Source organism: Triticum urartu, chromosome 2A, assembly GCF_056163025.1.
Source record: "Triticum urartu cultivar PI428250 chromosome 2A, HENAU_Tu73, whole genome shotgun sequence".
Taxonomy (NCBI): domain Eukaryota; kingdom Viridiplantae; phylum Streptophyta; class Magnoliopsida; order Poales; family Poaceae; genus Triticum; species Triticum urartu.
The window spans coordinates 49,996,553-50,021,678 of record NC_141874.1 but is presented as its reverse complement, the minus strand read 5'-3'; the positions used below and the strand labels follow the sequence as shown (position 1 = coordinate 50,021,678).

At 45.0% G+C, this 25,126-nt stretch overlaps 1 protein-coding gene across 1 annotated transcript in view; it reads right to left on the bottom strand.

Moving 5' to 3' along the window:
* LOC125530658 (elongation factor 1-alpha) overlaps positions 1-25,126 on the bottom strand; it is an 83,172-nt gene that overhangs the window by 7,994 nt on the left and 50,052 nt on the right. The window lies entirely within an intron of this gene.

The window sequence follows — 25,126 nt, the reverse complement described above, 5'->3', positions numbered from 1 at the left end:
TACATTTTTCTTCTAGCTATTAATGCAGTACAAATCCTGTAAATACACCTGCCAATAACATTTTTGGTTCAATCTCTGCATTCTTCTCCAGAACTTGTTGACTCAGTGCATCCTCTGTTCCAATTCTTTGGCCCTGTTCCAATCATGGTTGCCAGTCATCACCACCTGCAGCTTCAAACCTCCTGATTGCAGCCCTGAGATCGAGCAGTAGTTCTGCAAGGATTGGGGAGCAGGGATCACTATGCCACTGAAAAAATCCACAGCCAGCCTCTGATTCAAGTGTTCATACCATAAGAAATGGAAAGAAGGACGAGGAAGAATTGGTAGAGAAGATTGGGAGCTCACAATTTCATGGACGCAGCACTAGTATCTTCCAGGGAGGAGACTTCTTGCACGGGCGACCTTGATGGAGCCTTACGCCCGCGACCTCCGCCTGATTACGACGCGCGGGAGGAGGAAGACATCGCCGATTGCAGCCGCCACCGTTGCCGTCGCCGTCGTTGCCGCCGCCACCGTCGCCGTCGCCGCCGTCGCCGCCGCCCGCCTACTGACGGATCCTAATTTGGTTCCCCTGCTGAAGCTCTGTTTTTGCCCGTCAATAAAAAGCTCTGTTCTTTCCCCGCCGCTGCACCTTATGTGAGTACCCAAAGAGGCCCGCAGTCAGTTCATCGTCGCGTCCAGTTAACCCTAATCCTAGCCACGTCAGCAATCCCAACGCCCAAACCAGCTATTAGCACTAATGGGCTGGGATTAACCGGGATTAACAAACACAGGGTGATGATTTCAGGGATTCTCAGTTCAAGGTTTGATTCAGACCTGAAGAACAAAATCAAGGTTTTTTTTAGACTTTTGCCAAATCAAATATATCTCTTTTCCTTTCAAAAAAAATATATCTCCTTTTAATTTTCCTCCAAGAAGATCTCTATTTTCGAATAAATATCCTTTTAATCAGTCTCTTTTTTTAGGATTCCTTTTAATTAGTCACGTGAACGAGGGCCAGTTTTTTTCGGCGATTCTCCCAGAATCGCCCCCCTCCCCAGCTTCTCCCAGAATCGCCACTCCATATTTTTTTACAATCCTATTTGGTTAAGGTCTAATTAGCTAGAATTGTAAAAAACATATGGAGTGATGATTCTGGGAGAAACTAGGGAGGGGGTGATTCTGGTAGAATCGCCCAAAAGAACCGGCCCTGAATATGGTTCGGCTCGAAGAAGTGGGGCTGTGCTGATCCTGTGACAATGTCGAGCCAATAATTATGGGCCCAACGACCACACATGTCCAAGATGGTTTATATGTTCTCTCTCTCTCTTTGTGGGGAGATGGTTTTATGCTAGCAAAACACTTCCAGCTCAAAAAACAAAATGCTAACAAAACATTTATCAGGTGCACAAATGAAAGAGAGAGTGCTCTCACGGCTTACATGTTCCCATGCTCCAAACTTAAAAATAAATCTGAGTGTTCCAAAAAATTCTCTTCTCCGTGTGTATTTTGAATTAGCTTTGAAATTTTCAGGGAATGTGGACACATGTCTTACGAACCTGCACCTTTTGTTAAGATGTTAAAATGTACCCTTTCGAAGATAGCATGGGAGCATTGTAGGAATGGGAGCACAGGATATGCACTCGACACAAGGGAAAGTATCACCGGAAGAGGCAGATTATTTTTGTCCAATAAGCATATGAATTGTGGTATGCATACCCACGGTAGTTCTCAAATGTTTTAATAAAGGAGTTGATTAGTGCATTGCATACCCAAGCTCAGGGCATTTTTTCAGTGCACGATTACTCACAAGTGTAGGCGGAGAGCTTCTCATTTATTAAAATTTAGTCAAGCATAATGATAGAATCCAATAATTCTATATTTTTGCATTTTGTTGGCATTGACCTAATTATCCAGATCGTATGAGTACTTGATTGTGTGGGCATCAGATGATTTTAACTGATATTAATTCTCGTTAAAATCTAAAATATTATGGATTCACTAAGCTTCCACCTAATTCATGTCTTATTCTTGTAGAAAAACATAACATGTGAGGGTACGTTCCCTTTCGAAAGTTTAATGTCATAGGATACCGCAGATGACAAGATAGATGCATCTATGACTCGCACCGAAGAAAACAACAACCAAGCTAGACCAGGACGATCTCTATATCACTATCAGGTGAACTAATCGTGTGTGTGTATCCAACACCCGCGCTATATAGCCGCCGCGCTGAAAAATCAGTGTTTTTTGCGCGCGCTGCCGGTCCAAGCGTTCCAGCGGAGGCGCAAAAATTGCGTGCTCGGCATATCTAGTTCAGCGCGCGGGCCGAAACGTCATCGCGCGTCGCTTATTTGCTGTGCCAGCTCCCGCGCGTTGGACTCTCGAGCGCTCGCTCGCAACTCCACTCATCCCATCCATCCGCGGCGCGCCGCCGTCCGCGCCTCCCGACGACCGTTCCGGCGCTTCCCCGGCCTATCCCCGCGCCGCGGCGGCTTCCTCCGCCACCCTCTAGTCACCGCAGCCCTCGCGCGCAACCGCTCGCTGCCGCTCGGCGCCCGCAAGGTGTTCGACAAAACGCCCGCAAGGTATGTATTGCTCAACTTTATGAATTTGGTACATATTGATTGTAGTTTTTATAGCCTAGTATTCAACATTGTAGATGAGTTTGTCGTATGATTCTTCCGAAGAAGAATTTGATATGGACGAGGAGGAGGATCATGCAATGATCCTAGCTATGCACATCAATAAAAAAAACTGAAGCACGGTGGTTCGGGTATGGGTTGGCAGAAAATTTGGAGGGATAGGATCGATACCCACAACAGATTGATCAGGTATTATTTTGCGGAGAATCCCACATACCCGGAGTCGTACTTTCGTCATCGGTTTAGGATGAGCACCGAGTTGTTCAGGCGCATTACAGAGAAACTAGCGAGCCATGACCGGTTTTTTCAGCAAAGGAGGAATGCCGCCGGAGAGCTCGGGCATAGTACCTTTCAGAAGGTGACAGCCGCTTTGCGTATGTTGGCATACGGTATCCCGGCTGATCTAGTTGATGATCACTTGGCTATGGGTGAGATCCAAGCCATCATGTGTGTCAAGCGCTTCGCAGTCGGAATTGTCCAAGTGTTTGGTCAGGAGTATTTGAGATCTCCCAATGCTGAAGACGCCGCAAGGCTATTGGAGATGAACAATGCTTGCGGCTTCCCAGGTATGCTTGGTTCAATAGATTGCATGCATTGGAGTTGGAAGAATTGTCCAAAGACATGGCATAGGCAATTCCACGGCCAAAAAAGGGGTTCCACTATAATCCTTGAAACGGTGGCCGATCAAGAGACTTGGATTTGGCATGCATGTAAGAATATTTTATGTGGCCAATGTAAATTATAGTGAGGTTTTAATTAAGAGTTCTAGTATGATGGTTGCTAGAAATAATAGATTAAAATCTGGGTTTCAACTCCCTCTTTTCTCCCTCTATTAATCTTCACATATTAGTGTGTGTATTTGGTGTACTCCGCTGTATAGGGCAAAGTCACGTGTATGCATGTGACCTATACAAGTGCTAATGCATGCATGGATGGCCGGCCAATCAAAGGTGCTAATGCATGCATGGATGGCCGGTCAATCAAAGGCAAGTACATGAATCGTTGGTGTACTAGCACAGGTGTGTTGGCTGTCATCTATATCTATACTACTATTAAACAATCAAACAAAAACTTTTTTAAGCACACCTTATAAAGTGTATACAGATCCAATACCATCGCACGATTAGGCCCACTAAAATCAATCTAACGGTTAGTCTTAACCTTAACTATTTTCTGTGTGCACTTAGCAATTTACATTAACTGACCGTACTCTACCATGGAGGAAAATATGAAACTCCACGCCTGAGCAATTAGGAAACTAATAATCACGGGTGCATCCTATTCTAGGAAACTAAATCAGAGTGCATCCATTCTATTAGGAAACTAATCTCAGATAAATCCATCCTATTAAAAAACTTATCTTCTATACTACTATTAAACAATCAAACAAGAATTTCTTTAAGCACACCCCACAAAGCGTACACAGATCCAATACCACCGCACGATTAGGCCCACTAAAATCAATCTAACGGTTAGCCTTAACCTAAACTATTTTCTGTGTGCACTTAGCAATTTACATTGACTGACCGTACTCCACCGTGGAGGAAAATATGAAACTCCACGCCTGAGCAATTAGGAAACTAATAATCACGGGTGCATCCTATTCTAGGAAACTAAATCAGAGTGCATCCATCCTATTAGGAAACTAATCTCAGACAAATCCATCCCATTAAAAAACTTATCTCGGACACATCCATCCTATTAGGAAGCTAATCGCGAGCCGCCTGCCGCCATCATGCACGCTAGCCACGATGAGGGAAGCGCGAGGAGCTTCGTCTTCCTCCGGGAACACACATGCTATCGCCGCCATCGTCTTCTGTTTGGAGGCCAGACGCTCTTCTGCCGCTACTGCGACGACTCCATCCACGTCCAGGGCATGCTCTCCGGCAACCATCGGCATCCGCGTTGACTTCAGCTCCGTTCGCAGCACCCACGCCGACAAAGTGTCTGTTCAGTGGGTGCACGTGCATTACATATTAAATAAGAATCATGGGGCTTCAAGCAATCTAGAATCTATACTTCCATACTACTATTAAATCTATACTTACTATTAAACAATCAAACAAGAACTTCTTTAAGCACACCCCACAAAGCGTACACAGATCCAATACCACCGCACGATTAGGCCCACTAAAATCAATCTAACGGTTAGCCTTAACCTAAACCATTTTCTGTATGCACTTAGCAATTTACATTGACTGACCGTACTCCACCGTGTAGGAAAATATGAAACTCCACGCCTGAGCAATTAGAAAACTAATAATCACGGGTGCATCCTATTCTAGGAAACTAAATCAGAGTGCATCCATCCTATTAGGAAACTAATCTCAGACAAATCCATCCTATTAAAAAACTTATCTCGGACACATCCATCCTATTAGGAAGCTAATCGCGAGCCGCCTGCCACCATCATGCACGCTAGCCACGATGGGGGAAGCGCGAGGAGCTTCGTCTTCCTCCGGGAACACACATGCTATCGCCGCCATCGTCTTCTGTTTGGAGGCCAGACGCTCTTCTGCCGCTACTGCGACGACTCCATCCACGTCCAGGGCATGCTCTCCGGCAACCATCGGCATCCGCGTTGACTTCAGCTCCGTTCGCAGCACCCACGCCGACAAAGTGTCTGTTCAGTGGGTGCACGTGCGTTACATATTAAATAAGAATCGTGTGGCTCCAAGCAATCTAGAATTATAGATTTGGGATTATCTTAGGTTGCCGATTGTTGTACTGAAAATGTGTAATTATATATTGTACGTACATAAGAATGCAGCAATCTTGTCTTACAAAGTAGGATCAGGAGGGATACTGAAGAAGTCAAGATGCAGAGTCTATTTCCCATGATTACTTCTCATGTTCATGTCGACTTCCTTGGGCTTTACTTCGTACCACCATATGCATTAAGCTGGACCGTATCAAGAGGTAACGCCATCCCCTTGATTAGAATTGCCTTATTTGTGCTATTTGATCAGTGTGTGTTTTACTTATGACGTTGCTTTACCTGGAATTAAGGTGGGTTGCACCTGCCTAGGCACTATCTCCAGGGATAGGTTGGAAATCAGAATATATGATTCATTCTTAGAGAAAACTTTACACGCGTCACTTTAACATAATTGCATAGCAATCCAGTAAATTATGTAAGATTCAGTAGGAGGCAAGATATTGAAGATGTACTACTATTTCAGTTACATGATTCTATACATCTAAAACGGGTCACATGCTGTTTAAGGCCTTATTTGCACCACCTCTCTTTCTTTGTCTGCGCGCCTCTTTCCTCCAATAATAATAATGAACAACTTTTTCCGGATCAGGTATTACACAGTTACAAATGTATGCTGAAGCTACTCCTTATAACAAGGAAAAAGAGGCTTTCTATCTTCACCAGTTTTGTAGCATGTTGCAAATTGTTGGCTTTTTCTTATTTGAGGATTCATCATTTTTTTGTAATTTAGAAGCTGACCTGAAAGCTTGATAAGGTTAAGCTTGACAAATACTCTAGAATACTTTTCGTTCCATCTTTATTTTTCTTCATAACTTATTTCAGTTTCTATACGTATAAAGCGCCTTACATCACTGTAAGTTAGTATGGTTGCCAACGCATAAACACATACAAAACCGGATAAATTTTTTTATCATGATAATTATTGGATTTCTTTTAGCTCTTTTATATTTCAATTAGTTCTTGTAAATCATCTTTATTTCATATAGAAGTCGTTGTAGTCACATATCATCTTCTATTTCCTATTATCCATAGTAGGTAGCTATATAATTTTGGCAGTCCACACAACCAAAAAATATATATAATTTGATCCAAATTAGTACAAATATATATTTTGCTATGCAGATTAGTAGAATAAAATAAGATTCGAGAATTAAGCATCTTCAACAATATAATTGCACCGTAAGGCAGTTTATACTTTTTTTCCTGCCTACACTCGAAGAGAAGACTATACTACATGCCTATATTACTGCATTAATAAATAATTGTTGATTTTATTTAAATGAGATTATTTTCCTGCTATTACTCTATGCAGCAACATAACCACTATTGTGTCTCGCTTTTGAAAATACAATTTGAGCGACATCAAACATTGTGTATCCATTTGATTTATATTTTGAAAAACGTTTATTTTTATATATTATGTGAATTCACATGTTTTACGTTTGAGACGTGCGTTGCACGTGCATGCTTACTAGTTAGCACAAGAGGCATTAACACAGGCGGGACTTTGAAACGAAGCGTACGAAATATGGAACTGATGAAAGACGTGTCTCTTCACGGAGGGATGCATGCGCTCATTGGAAGTAGTCCTGGCCATCTCAAGCCCGGCCCTGTCGGCCCACCCAGGCCCGGCCCTAAAATCCAGGGCCTAGGCCCGATGGGCTTGTTCGTGGGCCAGGCTTGGGCCTGAGTTTTGAGCCCATCAGCAGGGCCTGGACGGGCTTGGGCTTGGCATATTAGCATTTTAAGGAAGAGGCCCGGCCCACGGCCCTAAGCCCTAAGGGCTTTTCAGGGCTTTTTACGAGATGGGCCGGGCTTGGGCTTGAAAAGTAGGCCCGATGGTAGGGCCTGGGAGGGCCTGGGCCTCAATTTTTTGCCATGGGCTTTTTTATGCCCGACCCGGCCTGGCCCAAGCCTGGCCCGGCCCGACCCATGGCCAGATATAATTGGAAGTGACGTCCGCTGCATGTTACAGCCGCTTTGTGGACCGATGCGTCCATTCGGAAGAGATGCGGCCGCGTACTGGTGTCCGTAGACGGACTATAAAAGGGCCGCTGCTTCTAGCGAATTAAGGCACTTCATCGGCTGTGGTTCTTTCCACTACGGAAGCGCTGCCGCTACAAAGAACATACAATACAATATAGTTTATACAAACACACTTAAGGTTAGTTCTTCATCCATCCGAAGAACGCGTGAAGCAAAGTGGCAGAGAGAAGAAGAACGTTCGACGACGGCGGAATCGACTTCGTAAGGCTTCATGATGGAGCAAGGTACACTCGGATCGTAAACAGAAAAATCCCATGCATGTTTTGTTGAATCATTTGTATTGCAATTGTTCCGCGCTCAAAGAAATTTTGCTTACAATGTATTCTTTGAAACGCCTGGATCTTTGAATGACATCAATGTTGTCAACCGGTCACCACTGACGAATAAGATTGCAAATGGTGATTTGCCATCGGTGCAGTTTGTAGCAAATGGTCGTACATACAACTATGGCTATTATCTTGCGGATGACATCTACCCAAAGTGGCAAACATCTGTGAAGCCGTTGAAAAAACCGGAAGGTAAGAAAAATCTTGATTTCCACAATGCTCAAGCGGCGGCTAGAAAAGATGTGGAGAGAGCTTTTGGGATTTTACAAGCCCAATTTGCTATTGTGAGAGTACCGGCTCGATTTTGGGAACAAAAAATGCTTTGTTACATCATGCACGCTTGTGTGATCATGCACAACATGATCATCGAGAATGAGCGTGGCCAAGATGTAGACTACTCTTAGTATGAGCTCTTGGGACTTCCCGTGTGAGTGCGACGGAGGGCTGAAAGGGTGGCCCGTTTTGTTGCCTCCTATCATGCCATTCGACGTCCCGCATCACATGATGATCTTCAGAAGGATCTCATTGAGGAATGGTGGGCATGGAATGGATGACATGTTGGGGAACGTAGCAGAATTTTAAAATTTTCTATGCATCACCAAAATCAATCTATGGAGTCATCTAGCAACGATGGAGAGGGGAGTGCATCTACATACCCTTGTAGATCACGAGCGGAAGCGTTCCAGAGAACGGGGTTGATGGAGTCGTACTCGACGTGATCCAAATCACCGAAGATCCTAGCGCCGAACGGACGGCACCTCCGCGTTCAACACACGTACGGAGTGAGGACGTCTCCCGCGTCTTGATCCAGCAAGGAGGAGGGAGAGGTTGAGGAAGAGGGCTCCAACAGCAGCACGACGGCGTGGTGGTGATGAAGCTGCAGTACTCCGGCAGGGCTTCACCAAGCTCTTATGGAGGAGGAGAGGTGTTGGGGAAGGGAGGGGCTGCGCCTTGGATGTTGTGTGCAGCCCTCCCCTCACCCCTCTATTTATAGGGGAAGGGGGAAGGGGGCCGACCCCCTCTAGATGAGATCTAGAGGGGGGGGGGGCAGCGGCCAAGGGGAGGGGGGCTTGCCCCCCAAGCAAGGGGGCGCTCCCCTTAGGGTTTCCCCCAACCCTAGGCGCATGGGCCATAGGGGGGTGTGGCGCCCCAGCCCACTTGGGCTGGTTACCTTCTCCATACAGCCCATAAGGCCCTCCGGAAGAGGTGGCCCCTCCCGGTGGACCCCCGGAACCCCTCTGGTGGCCCTGGTACAATACCGATATGCCCCCGAATCTTTCCGGCGACCGTATGACAACTTCCCATATATAAATCTTTACCTTCGGACCATTCCTGGAACTCCTCGTGACGTCCGGGATCTCATCCGGGACTCCGAACAACATTCGGTAATCACATACAAGTCTTCCTAACAACCCTAGCGTCACCGAACCTTAAGTGTGTAGACCCTACGGGTTCGGAAGACATGCAGACATGACCGAGACGACTCTCCGATCAATAACCAACAGCGGGATCTGGATACCCATGTTGGCTCCCACATGCTCCACGATGATCTCATCGGATGAACCACGATGTCGAGGATTCAATCAATCCATATACAATTCCCTTTGTCAATCGGTACGTTACTTGCCCGAGACTCGATTGTCGGTATCCCAATACCTTGTTCAGTCTCGTTACCGGCAAGTCACTTTACTCGTACCGTAATGCATGATCCCGTGATCAACCACTTGATCACATTGAACTCATTATGATGATGCATTACCGAGTGGGCCCAGAGATACCTCTCCGTCATACGGAGTGACAAATCCCAGTCTCGATTCGTGCCAACCCAACAGACACTTTCGGAGATACCTGTAATGTACCTTTATAGTCACCCAATTACGTTGTGACATTTGGCACACCCAAGGCACTCCTACGGTATCCGGGAGTTGCACAATCTCATGGTCTAAGGAAATGATACTTGACATTCAGAAAAGCTGCAGCAAACGAACTACACGATCTTTGAGCTAAGCTTAGGATTGGGTCTTGTCCATCACATCATTCTCCTAATGATGTGATCCCGTTATCAATGACATCCAATGTCCATAGTCAGGAAACCATGACTATCTTTTGATCAACGAGCTAGTCAACTAGAGGCTCACTAGGGACGTGTTGTGGTCTATGTATTCACACATGTATTACGATTTCCGGATAACACAATTATAGCATGAACAATAGACAATTATCATGAACAAAGAAACATAATAATAACCATTTTATTATTGCCTCTAGGGCATATTTCCAACAGTCTCCCACTTGCACTAGAGTCAATATTCTAGTTACATTGTGATGAATCGAACACCCATGCAGTTCTGGTGTTGATCATGTTTTGCTCTAGGGAGAGGTTTAGTCAACGGATCTGCTACATTCAGGTCCGTATGTACTTTACAAATTTCTATGTCTCCATTTTGAACACTTTCACGAATGGAGTTGAAGCGACGCTTGATATGCCTGGTCTTCCTGTGAAACCTAGGCTCCTTGGCAAGGGCAATAGCTCCAGTGTTGTCACAGAAGAGAGCCATCGGGCCCGATGCATTGGGTATGACTCCTAGGTCGGTAATGAACTCCTTCACCCATACTGCTTCTTGTGCTGCCTCCGAGGCTGCCATGTACTCCGCTTCACATGTAGATCCCGCCACAACGCTTTGCTTGCAACTGCACCAGCTTACTGCCCCACCATTCAAAATATACACGTATCCGGTTTGTGACTTAGAGTCATCCAGATCTGTGTCGAAGCTAGCATCGACGTAACCCTTTACGACGAGCTCTTCGTCACCTCCATAAACGAGAAACATTTCCTTGGTCCTTTTCAGGTACTTCAGGATATTCTTGACCGCTGTCCAGTGTTCCATGCCAGGATTACTTTGGTACCTTCCTAACAAACTTACGGCAAGGTTTACATCAGGTCTGGTACATAGCATAGCATACATGATAGACCCTATGGCCGAGGCATAGGGGATGACACTCATCTTTTCTCTATCTTCTGTCGTGGTCGGGCATTGAGCCGTGCTCAATCTCATACCTTGCAATACAGGCAAGAACCCCTTCTTTGACTGATCCATTTTGAACTTCTTCAATATCTTGTCAAGGTATGTACTCTGTGAAAGACCAATGAGGCGTCTCGATCTATCTCTATAGATCTTGATGCCTAATATATAAGCAGCTTCTCCAAGGTCCTTCATTGAAAAACACTTGTTCAAGTAGGCCTTTATGCTTTCCAAGAATTCTGTATCATTTCCCATCAACAGTATGTCATCCACATACAATATGAGAAATGCTACAGAGCTCCCACTCACTTTCTTGTAAATGCAGGCTTCTCCATAAGTCTGCATAAACCCAAATGCTTTGATCATCTCGTCAAAACGAATGTTCCAACTCCGAGATGCTTGCACCAGCCCATAAATCGAGCGTTGGAGCTTGCACACCTTGTCAGCATTCTTAGGATCGATAAAACCTTCCGGCTGCGTCATATACAATTCTTCCTTAAGGAAACCATTAAGGAATGCCGTTTTGACGTCCATTTGCCATATCTCATAATCATAGAATACGGCAATTGCTAACATGATTCGGACGGACTTCAGCTTCGCTACGGGTGAGAAAGTCTCATCGTAGTCAACCCCTTGAACTTGTCGATAACCCTTAGCGACAAGCCGAGCTTTATAGATGGTCACATTACCATCCACGTCTGTCTTCTTCTTAAAGATCCATTTATTTTCTATGGCTCGCCGATCAACGGGCAATTCAGTCAAAGTCCATACTTCGTTTTCATACATGGATCCTATCTCGGATTTCATGGCTTCCAGCCATTTGTCGGAATCCGGGACCGCCATCGCTTCTTCATAGTTCGAAGGTTCACCATTGTCTAACAACATGATTTCCAAGACAGGGTTGCCGTACCACTCTGGTGCGGAACGTGTCCTTGTGGACCTACGAAGTTCAGTAGCAACTTGATCTGAAGTTTCATGATCATCATCATCAACTTCCTCTCTAGTCGGTGCAGGCACCTCAAGAACATTTTCTTGAGCTGCGCCACTTACCGGTTCAAGAGGTAATACTTCATCAATTTCTACCTTCCTCCCACTTATTTCTTTTGAGAGAAACTCTTTCTCTAGAAAGGACCCATTCTTGGCAACAAAGATCTTGCCTTCGGATCTGAGGTAGAAGGTATACCAAACAGTTTATTTAGGGTATCCTATGAAGACGCATTTTTCCGATTTGGGTTCGAGCTTTTCAGGTTGAAGTTTCTTGACATAAGCATTGCATCCCCAAACTTTTAGAAACACAGCTTAGGTTTCTTCCCAAACCATAATTCATACGGTGTCGTCTCAACGGATTTCGACGGAGCCCTATTTAAAGTGAATGCGTCAATCTCTAAAGCATAGCCCCAAAATGATAGCGGTAAATCGGTAAGAGACATCATAGATCACACCATATCTAATAGAGTGCGATTACGACGTTCGGACACACCATTACGCTGAGGTGTTCCAGGCGGCGTGAGTTGTGAAACTATTCCACATTTTCTTAAGTGTGTGCCAAATTCGTGACTCGAGTATTCTCCCCACGATCTGATCGCAAGAACTTGATTTTCCTGTCGCGTTGATTCTCAACCTCACTCTGAAATTCCTTGAACTTTTCAAAGGTCTCAGACTTGTGTTTCATTAAGTAGACATACCCATATCTACTCAAGTCATCAGTGAGGGTGAGAACATAACGATAGCCACCGCGAGCCTCAACACTCATTGGACCGCACACATCAGTATGTATGATTTCCAATAAGTTGGTTGCTCGCTCCATTGTTCCTGAGAACAGAGTCTTGGTCATTTTACCCATGAGGCATGGTTCGCACGTGTCAAATGATTCGTAATCAAGAGACTCTAAAAGTCCATCTGCATGGAGCTTCTTCATGCGTTTGACACCTATGTGACCAAGGCGGCAGTGCCACAAGTATGTGGGACTATCATTATCAACCTTACATCTTTTGGTATTCACACTATGAATATGTGTAGCATTACGCTGGAGATTCATTAAGAATAAAACATTCACCATCGGAGCATGACCATAAAACATATCTCTCATATAAATAGAACAACCATTATTCTTGGATTTAAATGAGTAGCCATCTCGTATTAAACGAGATCCTGATACAATGTTCATGCTCAAAGCTGGCACTAAATAACAATTATTGAGGTTTAAAACTAATCCCGTAGGTAAATATAGAGGTAGCGTGCCGACGGCGATCACATCGACCTTGGAACCATTCCCTACACGCATTGTCACCTCGTCCTTCGCCAGTATCCGTTTATTCCGCAGCTCCTGCTTTGAGTTACAAATGTGAGCAACCGCACCGGTATCAAATACCCAGGAGCTACTACGAGTACTGGTAAGGTACACATCAATTACATGTATATCACATATACCTTTCGTGATGCCAGCCTTCTTGTCCGCTAAGTATTTGGGGCAGTTCCGCTTCCAGTGACCACTTCCCTTGCAATAAAAACACCCAGTCTTGGGCTTGGGTCCATTCTTTGGCTTCTTCCCGGCAGCTTGCTTACCAGGCGCGGCAACTCCCTTGCCGTCCTTCTTGAAGTTCTTCTTACCCTTGCCTTTCTTGAACTTAGTGGTTTTATTCACCATCAACACTTGATGTTCCTTTTTGACTTCTACCTCTGCTGATTTCACCATTGAATATACCTCAGGAATGGTCTTTTCCATCCCCTGCATATTGAAGTTCATCACAAAGCTCTTGTAGCTCGGTGGAAGCGACTGAAGGATTCTGTCAATGACCACGTCATCCGGGAGATTAACTCCCAGCTGAGTCAAGCGGTTATGCAACCCAGACATTTTGAGTATGTGCTCACTGACAGAACTGTTTTCCTCCATCTTACAACTGAAGAACTTGTCGGAGACTTCATATCTCTCGACCCGGGCATGAGCTTGAAAAACCATTTTTAGCTCTTCGAACATCTCATATGCTCCGTGTCTCTCAAAACGCTTTTGGAGCCCCGGTTCTAAGCTGTAAAGCATGCCGAACTGAACGAGGGAGTAATCATCAGCACGTGTCTGCCAAGCATTCATAACGTCTTGGTTTTGTGGGACGGGTGCGTCACCTAGCGGTGCTTCTAGGACATAATCTTTCTTGGCAGCTATGAGGATGATCCTCAGGTTCTGGACCCAGTCCGTATAGTTGCTGCCATCGTTTTTCAGCTTGGTTTTCTCTAGGAATGCGTTCAAGTTGAGGACAACGTGGGCCATTTGATCTACAAGACATATTGTAAAGATTTTAGACTAAGTTCATGATAATTAAGTTCATCTAATCAAATTATTCAATGAACTCCCACTCAGATAGACATCCCTCTAGTCATCTAAGTATAACATGATCCGAGTTAACTAGGCCGTGTCCGATCATCACGTGAGACGGACTAGTCAACATCGGTGAACATCTTCATGTTGATCGTATCTTCTATACGACTCATGCTCGACCTTTCGGTCTTCTGTGTTCCGAGGCCATGTCTGTACATGCTAGGCTCGTCAAGTCAACCTAAGTGTATTGCGTGTGTAAATCTGGCTTACACCCGTTGTATTCGAACGTTAGAATCTATCACACTCGATCATCACGTGGTGCTTCGAAACAACGAACCTTCGCAACGGTGCACAGTTAGGGGGAACACTTTCTTGAATTTTTTACGAGGGGTCATCTTATTTAAGCTACCGTCGTTCTAAGTGAAAGTGCGTTATATCGACTAGAGGGGGGTGAATAGGCGATTTTTATGAAAGTCTTCAAAACGCGGAAGTTATGAAGACAAACGATAGAAATAAACCTACTACCCCGCAACGGAAGGTAGACTACACTAGGCAAGCCATAGTCAAGTATTCAATAGAGTGAAAGCACAATGACTAATAGCAGCAATGTAGTAAGGATCAGGTAGGAAGATATTGTGAAGCCACACAGAACACGCAGTCACTCAGTGAAGACAAAAGATAGTGCGAACATACAATGACTTCACAAGGAGTAGCAGTATGTAAAGGGAAGGGAAGATGAAACCAGTGACTCGCTGAAGACAATGATTTGTTGGACCAGTTCCAGTTGCTGTGACAACTGTACGTCTGGTTAGGGCGGCTAGGTATTTAAACCTTAGGACACACAGTCCCGGACACCCAGTCCTAAACACGCAGCTCAGGACACCCAGTCCTCACCGTATTCCCCTTGAGCTTAGGTCACACAGACCTCGCCCAATCACTCTGGTAAGTCTTCAAGGTAGACTCCCAAACCTTCACAGACTTCGTTCACCGGCAATCCACAATGTCTCTTGGATGCTCAGAACGCGATGCCTAACCGGCTGGAGGATGCACAGTCCTCAAGTGTAATAAGTCTTCAGATCACACAGAAAAGAAGACTTAAGTGATGCCTAATTCTCTTTGGCTCTGGGTGGTTAGGGCTTTATCCTCGCAGGGAATTCTCTCTCAAAGGCTTCGAGGTGGGTTGCTCTCAAACGACAAAAGCCGTACTCTGAATCTGAGCAGCCAACCGTTTATGGTTGTAGGGGGTGGGCTATTTATAGCCACTTGGCAACCCGACCTGATTTGTCCGAAATGACCCTGGGTCACTAAGGAATTGACACGTGTTCCAACGGTCAGATTTCAAACTCACATGGCAACTTTACTTGGGCTACAAGCAAAGCTGACTTGTCCGACTCTGGACAAGATTCGCTCTCATAGTGTTCCCTCGAAGACATAGGTTTTGTTTAAGCATCACTTCAGTCATTCTGACTGGTTCTCTTGGACCCCACTTAACAGTACGGTGGTTCCTATGACTCAACAAAGAAGAAAAAGAACTACGAAAGATCTAAGTCTTCGAGCTCCATAGGCTTCATGTGATGTCTTCTCATGTCATAGTCTTCAATGTGAATATCTTCATATACCACCTTTGACTTCAATGTCTTCATACATTTTTAGGGGTCATCTCTGGTAGGAAAACCGAATCAATGAGGGACTTCTACCTGTGTTATCCTGCAATTCTCACAAACACATTAGTCCCTCAACTAGGTTTGTCGTCAATACTCCAAAACCAACTAGGGGTGGCACTAGATGCACTTACAATCTCCCCCTTTTTGGTGATTGATGACAAACTAGTTGAAGTTTTCAACGGGAATATAATCTGTGAAATTGTAAAGGATAAGGAATTGTCTTCATAAGTTGCAAGGGCTCCCCCTGAAGATGTGCATATAAGTAATTTGCTTTTGGAATGCAAATGCACATGGCAGGTTGTACTTGTGGAGATCCACTTCAACTTATGATGACAATCCACTATGCATGTGAAAGTATATGAAGATAATGACATGCATAATGGAAAATGGACGTCTGCAGAATGATCTAAGTGCGGAATTTATCGTCGCACATGCGGAATTTATCATCGCAACACAAGGTGGCAGATAAGTAGCAGACGACCATCGAGTTTAAGTGTTACAACTCAAAGAACCAAATGTAGCAAAACGAGAGTTGTAAGCACGAAGCAAAATATAAAGCACCCGCCCATATGGACCCGCTTGAAGACTATCAACCTCATATGCTTCTCCCCCTTTTGTCAGTAAGGACCAAAAAGGTTTGAAGACATAGAGCATCTACTCGTTCGCATGAGGAGTAGGTGAAGCAGCAGGGTCGTTGGTGGTGTTTGGCGGTGCTGAAGAGCTTGGAGCAGAGTCGAAGCATGCTGAAGGAGGTGGCGGTGAAGTAGCATCGTCTTCATCCTCGATCACTCTGGCAGTCACAGTTGCAGCAGAGGAAGAGAACTCAGAGTCTTCAAGGGATGGAGTTCGTTGCAGCACTGCCCTTCGAGGAGGTGTGGAGTCAAACTTGAATCGCTCAGGGAAGCCATCCTCTTGAAGATCATCTTCAGAACACATCAGTGTTAGCCCTTTCCATGTGCGGCGAGAGGTTTCATGGGCAACAAAAGCATTCTTGGTGGCAAGATTGCGAATGCGATTAACATCCACCAAGAGGCTTTGCATCTGACGCTTCAGCCAGTCATGATGCCTATCATGTTTCTGATGAAGAGCCACAAGAAGCTCTCGGTCATTGAGAACACGAGTGCGCTTCTTGGATCGTGGAGCAGTTGTACTGTCAGTGGCTTCAGTGAGAGCAGGATGCGGTGCACGTGTAGTGCCAGCCAAAGGATACACACGAGCGACTGCTTCAACTCCTTCAATGTTCTGAGAAAAACTCTAATGCTCTGCATTCTGAAGACTTAGGGGTTCCTTGGCAGGCTCAGGATAGATGGCTTCAATCGACATATCCACATCAGGCAGAAAAATCTGATGATTGCGAGCAGATGGCTGATATGAGATAGTGGAGTGAAGTTTGATCAGCCGCATGACCCATGGGGCGTAGAACTTCAAGCCAAACAGATCAGAGCCTGATGCAGCAAGTTGGCGAATGAAGAAGTCCTGTGCATTGAAGCATTTTCCATGAAGAATATAGAAGACCAAAGTCTTCATTGCACCTTCAAGCTTGGCATGTGGAGAGTGTCCTTTGATTGGCCAGAGAGTTCGCCTTATGATGTGATAAATGGTTCTTGGTAGATACTCAAGGTCTTCAACGAAGAACTCCGTGGGATAAGCAGCATCTTGGGGCAATGGCTTCATCATACTGAGCATCTGACTCATATTAGGTTCAGTCTTCTGAAAGATGCTCTTAATAACTTCACTATGAAGCTGACAGCCATGCTCGTAGAGATCGCCAGGAGTGGGCAAACCAGTGAGCTCAATGATGTCAAAGGCTTTGGCTTCGTGATGAACGTTTCCTATCATCCACTCTAGGACCCAAGTCTTCGGATCTCTGCTATACCCGCGGATGTGAAGTGTGGCATAGAATTGGAGCAGCAACTCTTCATTCCAATGCTTTTGGTCAGTGACGAATGGCAGCAATCCAACTTCTTTGAAGCAATCCAGAGCTTCTTCCAGACAGGGCAGACCAGCTATAGCTTCAATGTCAAGGCGCTTGTGGGGGAAGATGCGACCTTGATTGTATATAATGCAGGAGTAATAGCTTCGCTGCGGATAGCTCCAGAACCGATCAGATGATATCCTTTCCATTGAGTAGGGGTTCCTAGAGCTAATGAAGAATGTGTTGTCTGCTCTGAAGCCATTGATATTGAAGGAGCCAGGTGCTGATGCAGGACCTGGGAACCTTGGCAATCTTGGGATTGGCTTCTGTACCTGAGGCCTGTTCTCAACATGATAGTCGAACTGGGGACCGGCAGCAGACTCGGGAACAGAAGTGGCGGGATCAGTGGCTTCGCGGACTTCTGGTGCTTTTGTTGGTGAGGGCTCCACATTAGCTTCAGCCATGACAGCGTCAGTGGCTTCACTGGTGTTGGTGGTGGCAGCCGGATTGTCTTCAGCAGAGACTTGAGGCCTTGGACCTTTGCGAAGTCTGCGCAACGCGGGTGACGCCTGTGGAGTTGCTGTTGGCTGGGCCTCAAAGTCTTCTTCCTCTTGTGGGCAATCCGCCCATGAAGCGTCCTGTGCAATTGGCTTCAGTGGACGACTAATGCTGATGAGTTCGCTGTTCTCGAGCTGAGGAAGGACTGCACCATCTTCTACATGGTCATGTTGACCAATGTCTTCAGCAGCGATGGGATCAACTGCTGGAAAGTCTTCAGCTTCATGAGCCACTGTGAAAGCAGGCTCATGGATTGTCAGTTGGCGTTCAGCCTCAGGACGAACCATGGAAATGGGTTCAACTATCAAAGGCTCTGTGGGTGATGAGGCCTTCAAGGTTGTAGAAAGGACCGACGACATTGGGTTCTGCATCTCGTGTGCCATCAGCCCTTGGAGCTGAGGGACCAGGGTTGAAGTCTAGTCCCAATGTCTTCTTGTTTTGCTTCGCTGAGTTCTGGGCAAACTGGAAGTTGCGCTTGAACAGAATGTCGTCACGACACCATAGTAGTGACGATGGGTGTGCATCAACAGGCTGTGGCCCACGGACCATGCAGGGATAGAAGCCTTGTTTAATGGCTTCATCTCTGGACCTGGGTTGAAGATTCTTGTATAGGATGTCTCCCCACGGTCTCTTGATGGCATTTTTCTCAGCATATTCCTGGGTTACAAATCGGTATTGAACCATTGTTCTGCCCAATATCTTCGAATCCATTGGATTCGGGTCTTGCGCTGATTGTAATCCTCTTCAGGATCTGTCTTGTACAGTTCTGAGAGGTCATCTGGCAGATCTCTAGATGTTTCTCCACGACGCTTTCTGCCACCCTTCCTTGCTGATTTCTCTGAAGCCATGAACTTTAAACTGAAAGGCTTCAACACGTTCAAAGGCTTCAAAGGTTTTCGCTTGCTGGACAAACAGGAACTGGCTTCGGGAGAATTTATGTGATGCTGTAAGAATTCTGCAAATGAATGCAGACTATGAGAACCAAAGGATTCTCCCACGGACATGTACCTGTGACAGCATTAAGGTGCGAGGGAAGGGGAAGAGGTCATATGCATTCTCAGAAGATTTTGAAGATAAATCAGTTTAGAAGACATTGACCTCATCGTGCGAAGACATTCACTCATAGATAAGGAGTTGGTTCCAGATTTGTACGAATCCAGAGATCAGTACAAGTGAGGAATCTAACTACTTTGTGAAGCATAAGTGAATATACTAGGCATGTTATGAGATGAAGTATGAGAGAGATCTAACTTGTGTGAATAGAAACTGCTTGTGGTAGAAGGTGACAAAGCCATAGGATCAACAGTGCCGTAAAAAGGAGGTTTTATTTACCACACTAAGAACTGCTAGACGGAGTGGAAGATAAGGCCGAGCAGTTCGATCTTCCGTGCCCTAACTTGGCGACGGAGGACACCTACGGTGACGACGGAGAGGACTATGTCCGCGGTCGGCGTGAAGACGGCGTCGGAGAGGTTGCGGCAGCAAAGCGCTTCGTCGCCGGCGTCGTCGAGGGCTAGCGGTGGCGCTAGGGTTCGTGCGAGAGTGGAAGAAGAGATAATGACCGCCGTGAAGTGTGTATTTATAGGTACAGGGGCGGCACTGCGTTATTACACAGGTGCCCCTGGCTATTCGCATCTGAGGAACACGTGGCCATTATGCGGAATTTTGGGGTTTGTTCCACGTCCCACGCACGCTTGGATTGTCGGGTGGTCGTTCCTACTTCTCCGGGTTTCATGTGGAGGAATGAGCATTGAAAACGGACTTAATGGTTGTCTCTGTATCTTCTGCTGACAAGGACGCAGGGAAGACATTCGACAGTTTCAATAGAATGCATATGATTTGGAGAGATAGAATTTGAGATAGAAAGCATAGAGAGGTTAGGGCCCGATCACATTCACTTAGTTCAAAAGATTCAACAAGAAAACATAGCTATAAGTGAATGCTGTAGAGGACAGAACACTAGTATATATATATATCTATATAATCAACATAGTGAAGATAATCATGAAGACATGTTGAGATTGAAGCCAAACCAAATGTGAAGACATAGAAAATGTAACGCCATGAGTGAAACACTTCAAACAGAACATTTGGTGGTGGCGTTACCCACCGTATAGGAAGTATTAGACCCAGACACGGCGCACAATTATCGTGGCGCTCCGAAGTCAAATTCCACATTAATGTATTCACACTTAGAATGTATGTCTTCATTGATTGAAGATATACTTTACTTCGTGTGTTGCACATCTAAGTCATCAATATGCATAAGGGTTAGGATGTGTGCCTGATCACAGGACATTTGAGGATTCCAGGATATTTAGCTCACACCGTAACTTGCAAAATCTCTTCTCATCCAAGGGCTTGGTGAAGATATCTGCCAATTGCTCTTCAGTGTTGACGTGTATGATATCAATATCTTCCTTCACAACATGATCTCTAAGAAAGTGATGACGAATTTCAATGTGCTTTGTCTTCGAGTGCTGAACTGGGTTGTTGGCAATCTTGATGGTGCTTTTGTTGTCGCAGTAGAGTGACACTTGCTTCAGATGAATGCCATAGTCTTTGAGTGTTTGCTTCATCCACAGAAGCTGAGCGCAGCAAGATCCAGCAGCAATGTATTCAGATTCAGCAGTGGAGAGAGATACACAGTTCTGCTTCTTTGAAGACCAACATACAAGTGATCGTCCCAGAAAGTGACATGTGCCTGATGTAGACTTGCGATCAACTTTGTCACTAGCATAATCAGCATCCGAGAATCCAACCAGATCAAACTCTGAGCCCTTTGGATACCATAATCCTAGAGTTGGGGTGTGAGCCAAATATCAAAGAATTCACTTCACAGCTAAGTGATGCGACTCCTTTGGTGCCGCTTGAAATCGAGCACACATGCAAACACTAAGCATAATATCTGGCCTAGATGCACATAGATAAAGTAAAGAACCAATCATGGAGCGGTATACCTTTTGATCGAACTCTTTACCATTGTCGTCAGGACCCAGATGATGCTTGGCTGGCATTGGCGTCGTGAAGCCTTTGCAGTCTTGCATACCGAACTTCTTCAGGCAATCTTTGAGATACTTCTCTTGAGATATGAAGATGCCGTTGCGTTGCTGTCGTATTTGAAGACCGAGAAAGAACTTCAGCTCTCCCATCATAGACATTTGATATTGCTCTTGCATCATATATCCAAAATCTTCACTGTACTTCTGATTGGTGCAGCCGAAGATAATGTCATCCACATATATATGGCACACAAACAGTTCACCATCATATGTCTTCGTGAAGAGAGTGGGGTCGAGAGAACCAGGTATGAAGCCTTTGCTCTTCAGGAAGTATTTGAGTGTGTCATACCAGGCCCGAGGGGCTTGTTTGAGGCCATACAGTGCCTTGTTGAGCTTGTATACCATGTCAGGATGTTTTGGATCTTCAAAGCCAGGAGGTTGTGCAACATACACTTCTTCTTCAATCTTGCCATTGAGGAAGGCGCTCTTCACATCCATTTGATAAAGAAGTATGTTGTGATGATTTTCATAGGCCAGCAGTATGCGTATGGCTTCAAGTCTAGCCACAGGAGCAAATGTTTCATCGAAGTCAATGCCTTCCACTTGAGTATATCCTTGAGCAACGGGACGAGCTTTGTTTCTGACAATTTGACCATGCTCATCTTGCTTGTTGCGGTATATCCATTTGGTGCCTATTATGTTGTGCTTCCGAGGATCGGGACGCTTGACCAATTCCCATACATTATTCAGCTCAAACTGTTGAAGCTCATCTTGCATAGCTTGAATCCATTCAAGTTCCATGAAGGCTTCTTCAACTTTCTTGGGCTCTGTTATTGAGACGAATGCGAAGTGCCCACAGAGATTTGCCAGCTGAGTCGCCCTTGAAAGAGTGAGTGGACCGGGTGCATTGATGCTATCAATTATTCTTTCAATCTGCACTTCATTGGCAACGCGAGGATGTACAGGGCGAAGATTTTGCTCTTGCTGAACATTGTCGTTGTTAGAAGGAATGTCTTCAGGCTGAGCATTGTCTTCATGTTGATCAGGTGCTGAGATGATAAGTTCTTCTTCAGGATGAGCTTCAGAAGGTATAATTTCTCCAGTTCCCATTAGCTTGATTGATTCACTGGATGGAACTTCATCTAGCACATTTGGCAGTTGCTCTCTTTGTGAACCATTGGTCTCATCGAACCGCACATCCACTGTCTCAACCACTTTGTAATGAAAGAGATTGAAGACTCTGTAGGAGTGCGAATCCTTTCCATATCCAAGCATAAAACCCTCATGTGCTTTTGGTGCAAACTTTGAGGTGTGATGTGGGTCCTTGATCCAGCACCTGGCGCCAAATACTCTGAAGTAACTGACATTTGGCTTCTTGCCAGTAAGGAGCTCATAAGATGTCTTGTTCAGAAGCTTGTGAAGATAAACACGATTGATTGTATGGCATGAAGTATCAATGGCTTCAGGCCAGAATTTTCTTGGAGTCTTGTATTCATCTAGCATCGTTCTGGCCATCTCAATGAGTGTTCTGTTCTTGCATCCGACGACCCCATTCTGCTGTGGCGTGTACGGGGCTGAGAATTCATGTGTGATTCCCAAGATATCAAGATATGTATCAAGGCCAGTGTTCTTGAATTCAGTGCCATTGTCACTTCTGATATGCTTTATCTTGGCGCCATAGTTGTTCATTGCTCGATTGGCGAAGTGTTTGAAGACATCCTGCACTTCAGTCTTGTAAAGGATTATGTGCACCCAAGTATATCTAGAATAATCATCAATAATGACAAAGCCATAGAGACAAGAAGTAGTAGTAAGAGTTGAGTAATGAGTGGGACCGAAAAGATCCATGTGAAGCAGTTCGAAGGGTCGAGTAGTGGTCATGATTGTCTTCAAGGGATGTTTGGCCCTCGTCATATTTCCTGCCTCACAGGCACCACATAAGTGATATTTCTTGAACTTGATGCCCTCGATGCCTATGACATGCTTCTTCTTTGCCAGGGTGTGGAGGTTCCTCATGCCAGCATGCCCAAGCCTCCGATGCCAGAGCCAGCATTCTGAAGCTTTTGCTAGAAGACATATGGCAAGCTGTGGTCCTGCTGAGAAATCTACCACGTACAAATCATCTTTTCGATACCCTTCAAATACTAGAGACTTGTCAGATTCCATTAGAACAAGGTAACGATATTTTCCAAATATTATGATCATGTTTAAATCTCAAAGCATTGAGACAGACATTAAGTTGAAGCCAAGGGATTCAACAAGCATGACTTTATCCATGTGTTGATCCCTTGAGATTGCAACTCTACCTAGACCCAATACCTTACTTTTGCCAGTGTCAGCAAATGTGATGTGACTCTTGTCGGATGGACGTAAGGTTGAGTCCATAAGAAGGCTTCTTTTGCCAGTCATGTGATTTGTACACCCACTGTCAATAATCCATTCTGAAGACGCTGGTGTCGTACCCTACAGTGCAGTTAGGGGGATAGGCTTCACGAAGAGCATTGTGAAGCAAAAACATTTGACGAACCAGTGGGTTATGAAAGCTTAGATCCAGATTAGGACTAATATGGAGAGTAGCAAGCGATTCAGGAACGAAGTACATAGTAAGACCATTCGGGCATTTGATCTTGCGCCCTACAAGATGTTTAAGGTCCCCAGCAATAGCGTCAGACGATTTTAGTTTTCTGCTGGAGACCCTTCCCTGCAAAAGAGAGTTAAGCTTTCTTAGCCACCCACATCTTCAAGGGTGGCTTTGAAGCAATGAGTCTAAGTGCAGCATCTGAGAACTTTGGCTTTGGAGCCCTAGCAAAAAGTCTTGCAGGTGGACAACAATACTCATAAGAATAAGCAGAATAGTTCTTGGTCTTATGAACATGGCGGTTTGATGAACCGCGCTCATATTCATTGGCCTGAGTATGGCTTCCCTGCAAAACATTTGCGTTAGTGCGACTCAGGTGAGTCCTCTGTCTATATGAAGCCTTTGGTCGTATGAAGCCTTTGGTCTGAGGTTTGTCTTCTTCACGTGAGGTGTCATGATGACATTCACAGGAAGATTCTCCAGACACCTTTTCGGAACCCAGATCTTCTTCATAGGCGGTCCATTCCTGCAGTTAGTACCAATGTACCTGGCAAACACTTCACCATTCTAATTTTTAAACAGTTTATAGTTTGCATCAAGGGATTCATCAATGATAATGGGGTTAGCACAAGTGAAGCCAGATAGATTGGATGGATCTGTTGAAGGTTCCTTTGCAGCAACCCACGTGGTTTTGGGGTAGTGCTCAGCTTTCCAGTAAGAGCCATCAGCATTCATTTTCCTTACGAACCCAACACCCTCTTTCCTCGGGTTTCGGTTCAGAATCTGCTTTTTGAGGACATCACATAGTGTCTGATGCCCTTTAAGACTTTTGTACATCCCTGTTTCAAGCAATGTCTTCAACCTAGCATTCTCATCAGCAATAGCAGTGGTATCCTCAGCAGATGGGTTAGTTACCACATCAATAGTTGAAGATATTGCAACAGCAGTAGCAGTAGAACATTCAGCAACAGAAGTAGCATTATCACGCTCAATGCATTTAAGACATGGTGGTTCAAATCCTTCCTGAGCGGAACTGATCTGTTTGGCGCGAAGTGACTCGTTTTCCTTTTGAAGATCTTCATGAGCCGCTCTCAATTTCTCAAGATCTTGCTTCCTTTGAAGATAATCATAGGAAAGCTTTTCATGAGTTGTTGAGAGAGTTTCATGACGACTTTCAAGTTCCTGATACTTAACGTGAAGATTTTTTATGTCTTCAATTAAGGATTCAGATCGAGTCATTTCAGCACCTAACAGATCATCGCTTCTGTCTAACAGTTTTTGAATATGTTCCATAGCTTTCTGTTGTTCAGTTGCAATTTTAGCAAGTGTTTTGTAGCTGGGTTTTGAACCACAATCAG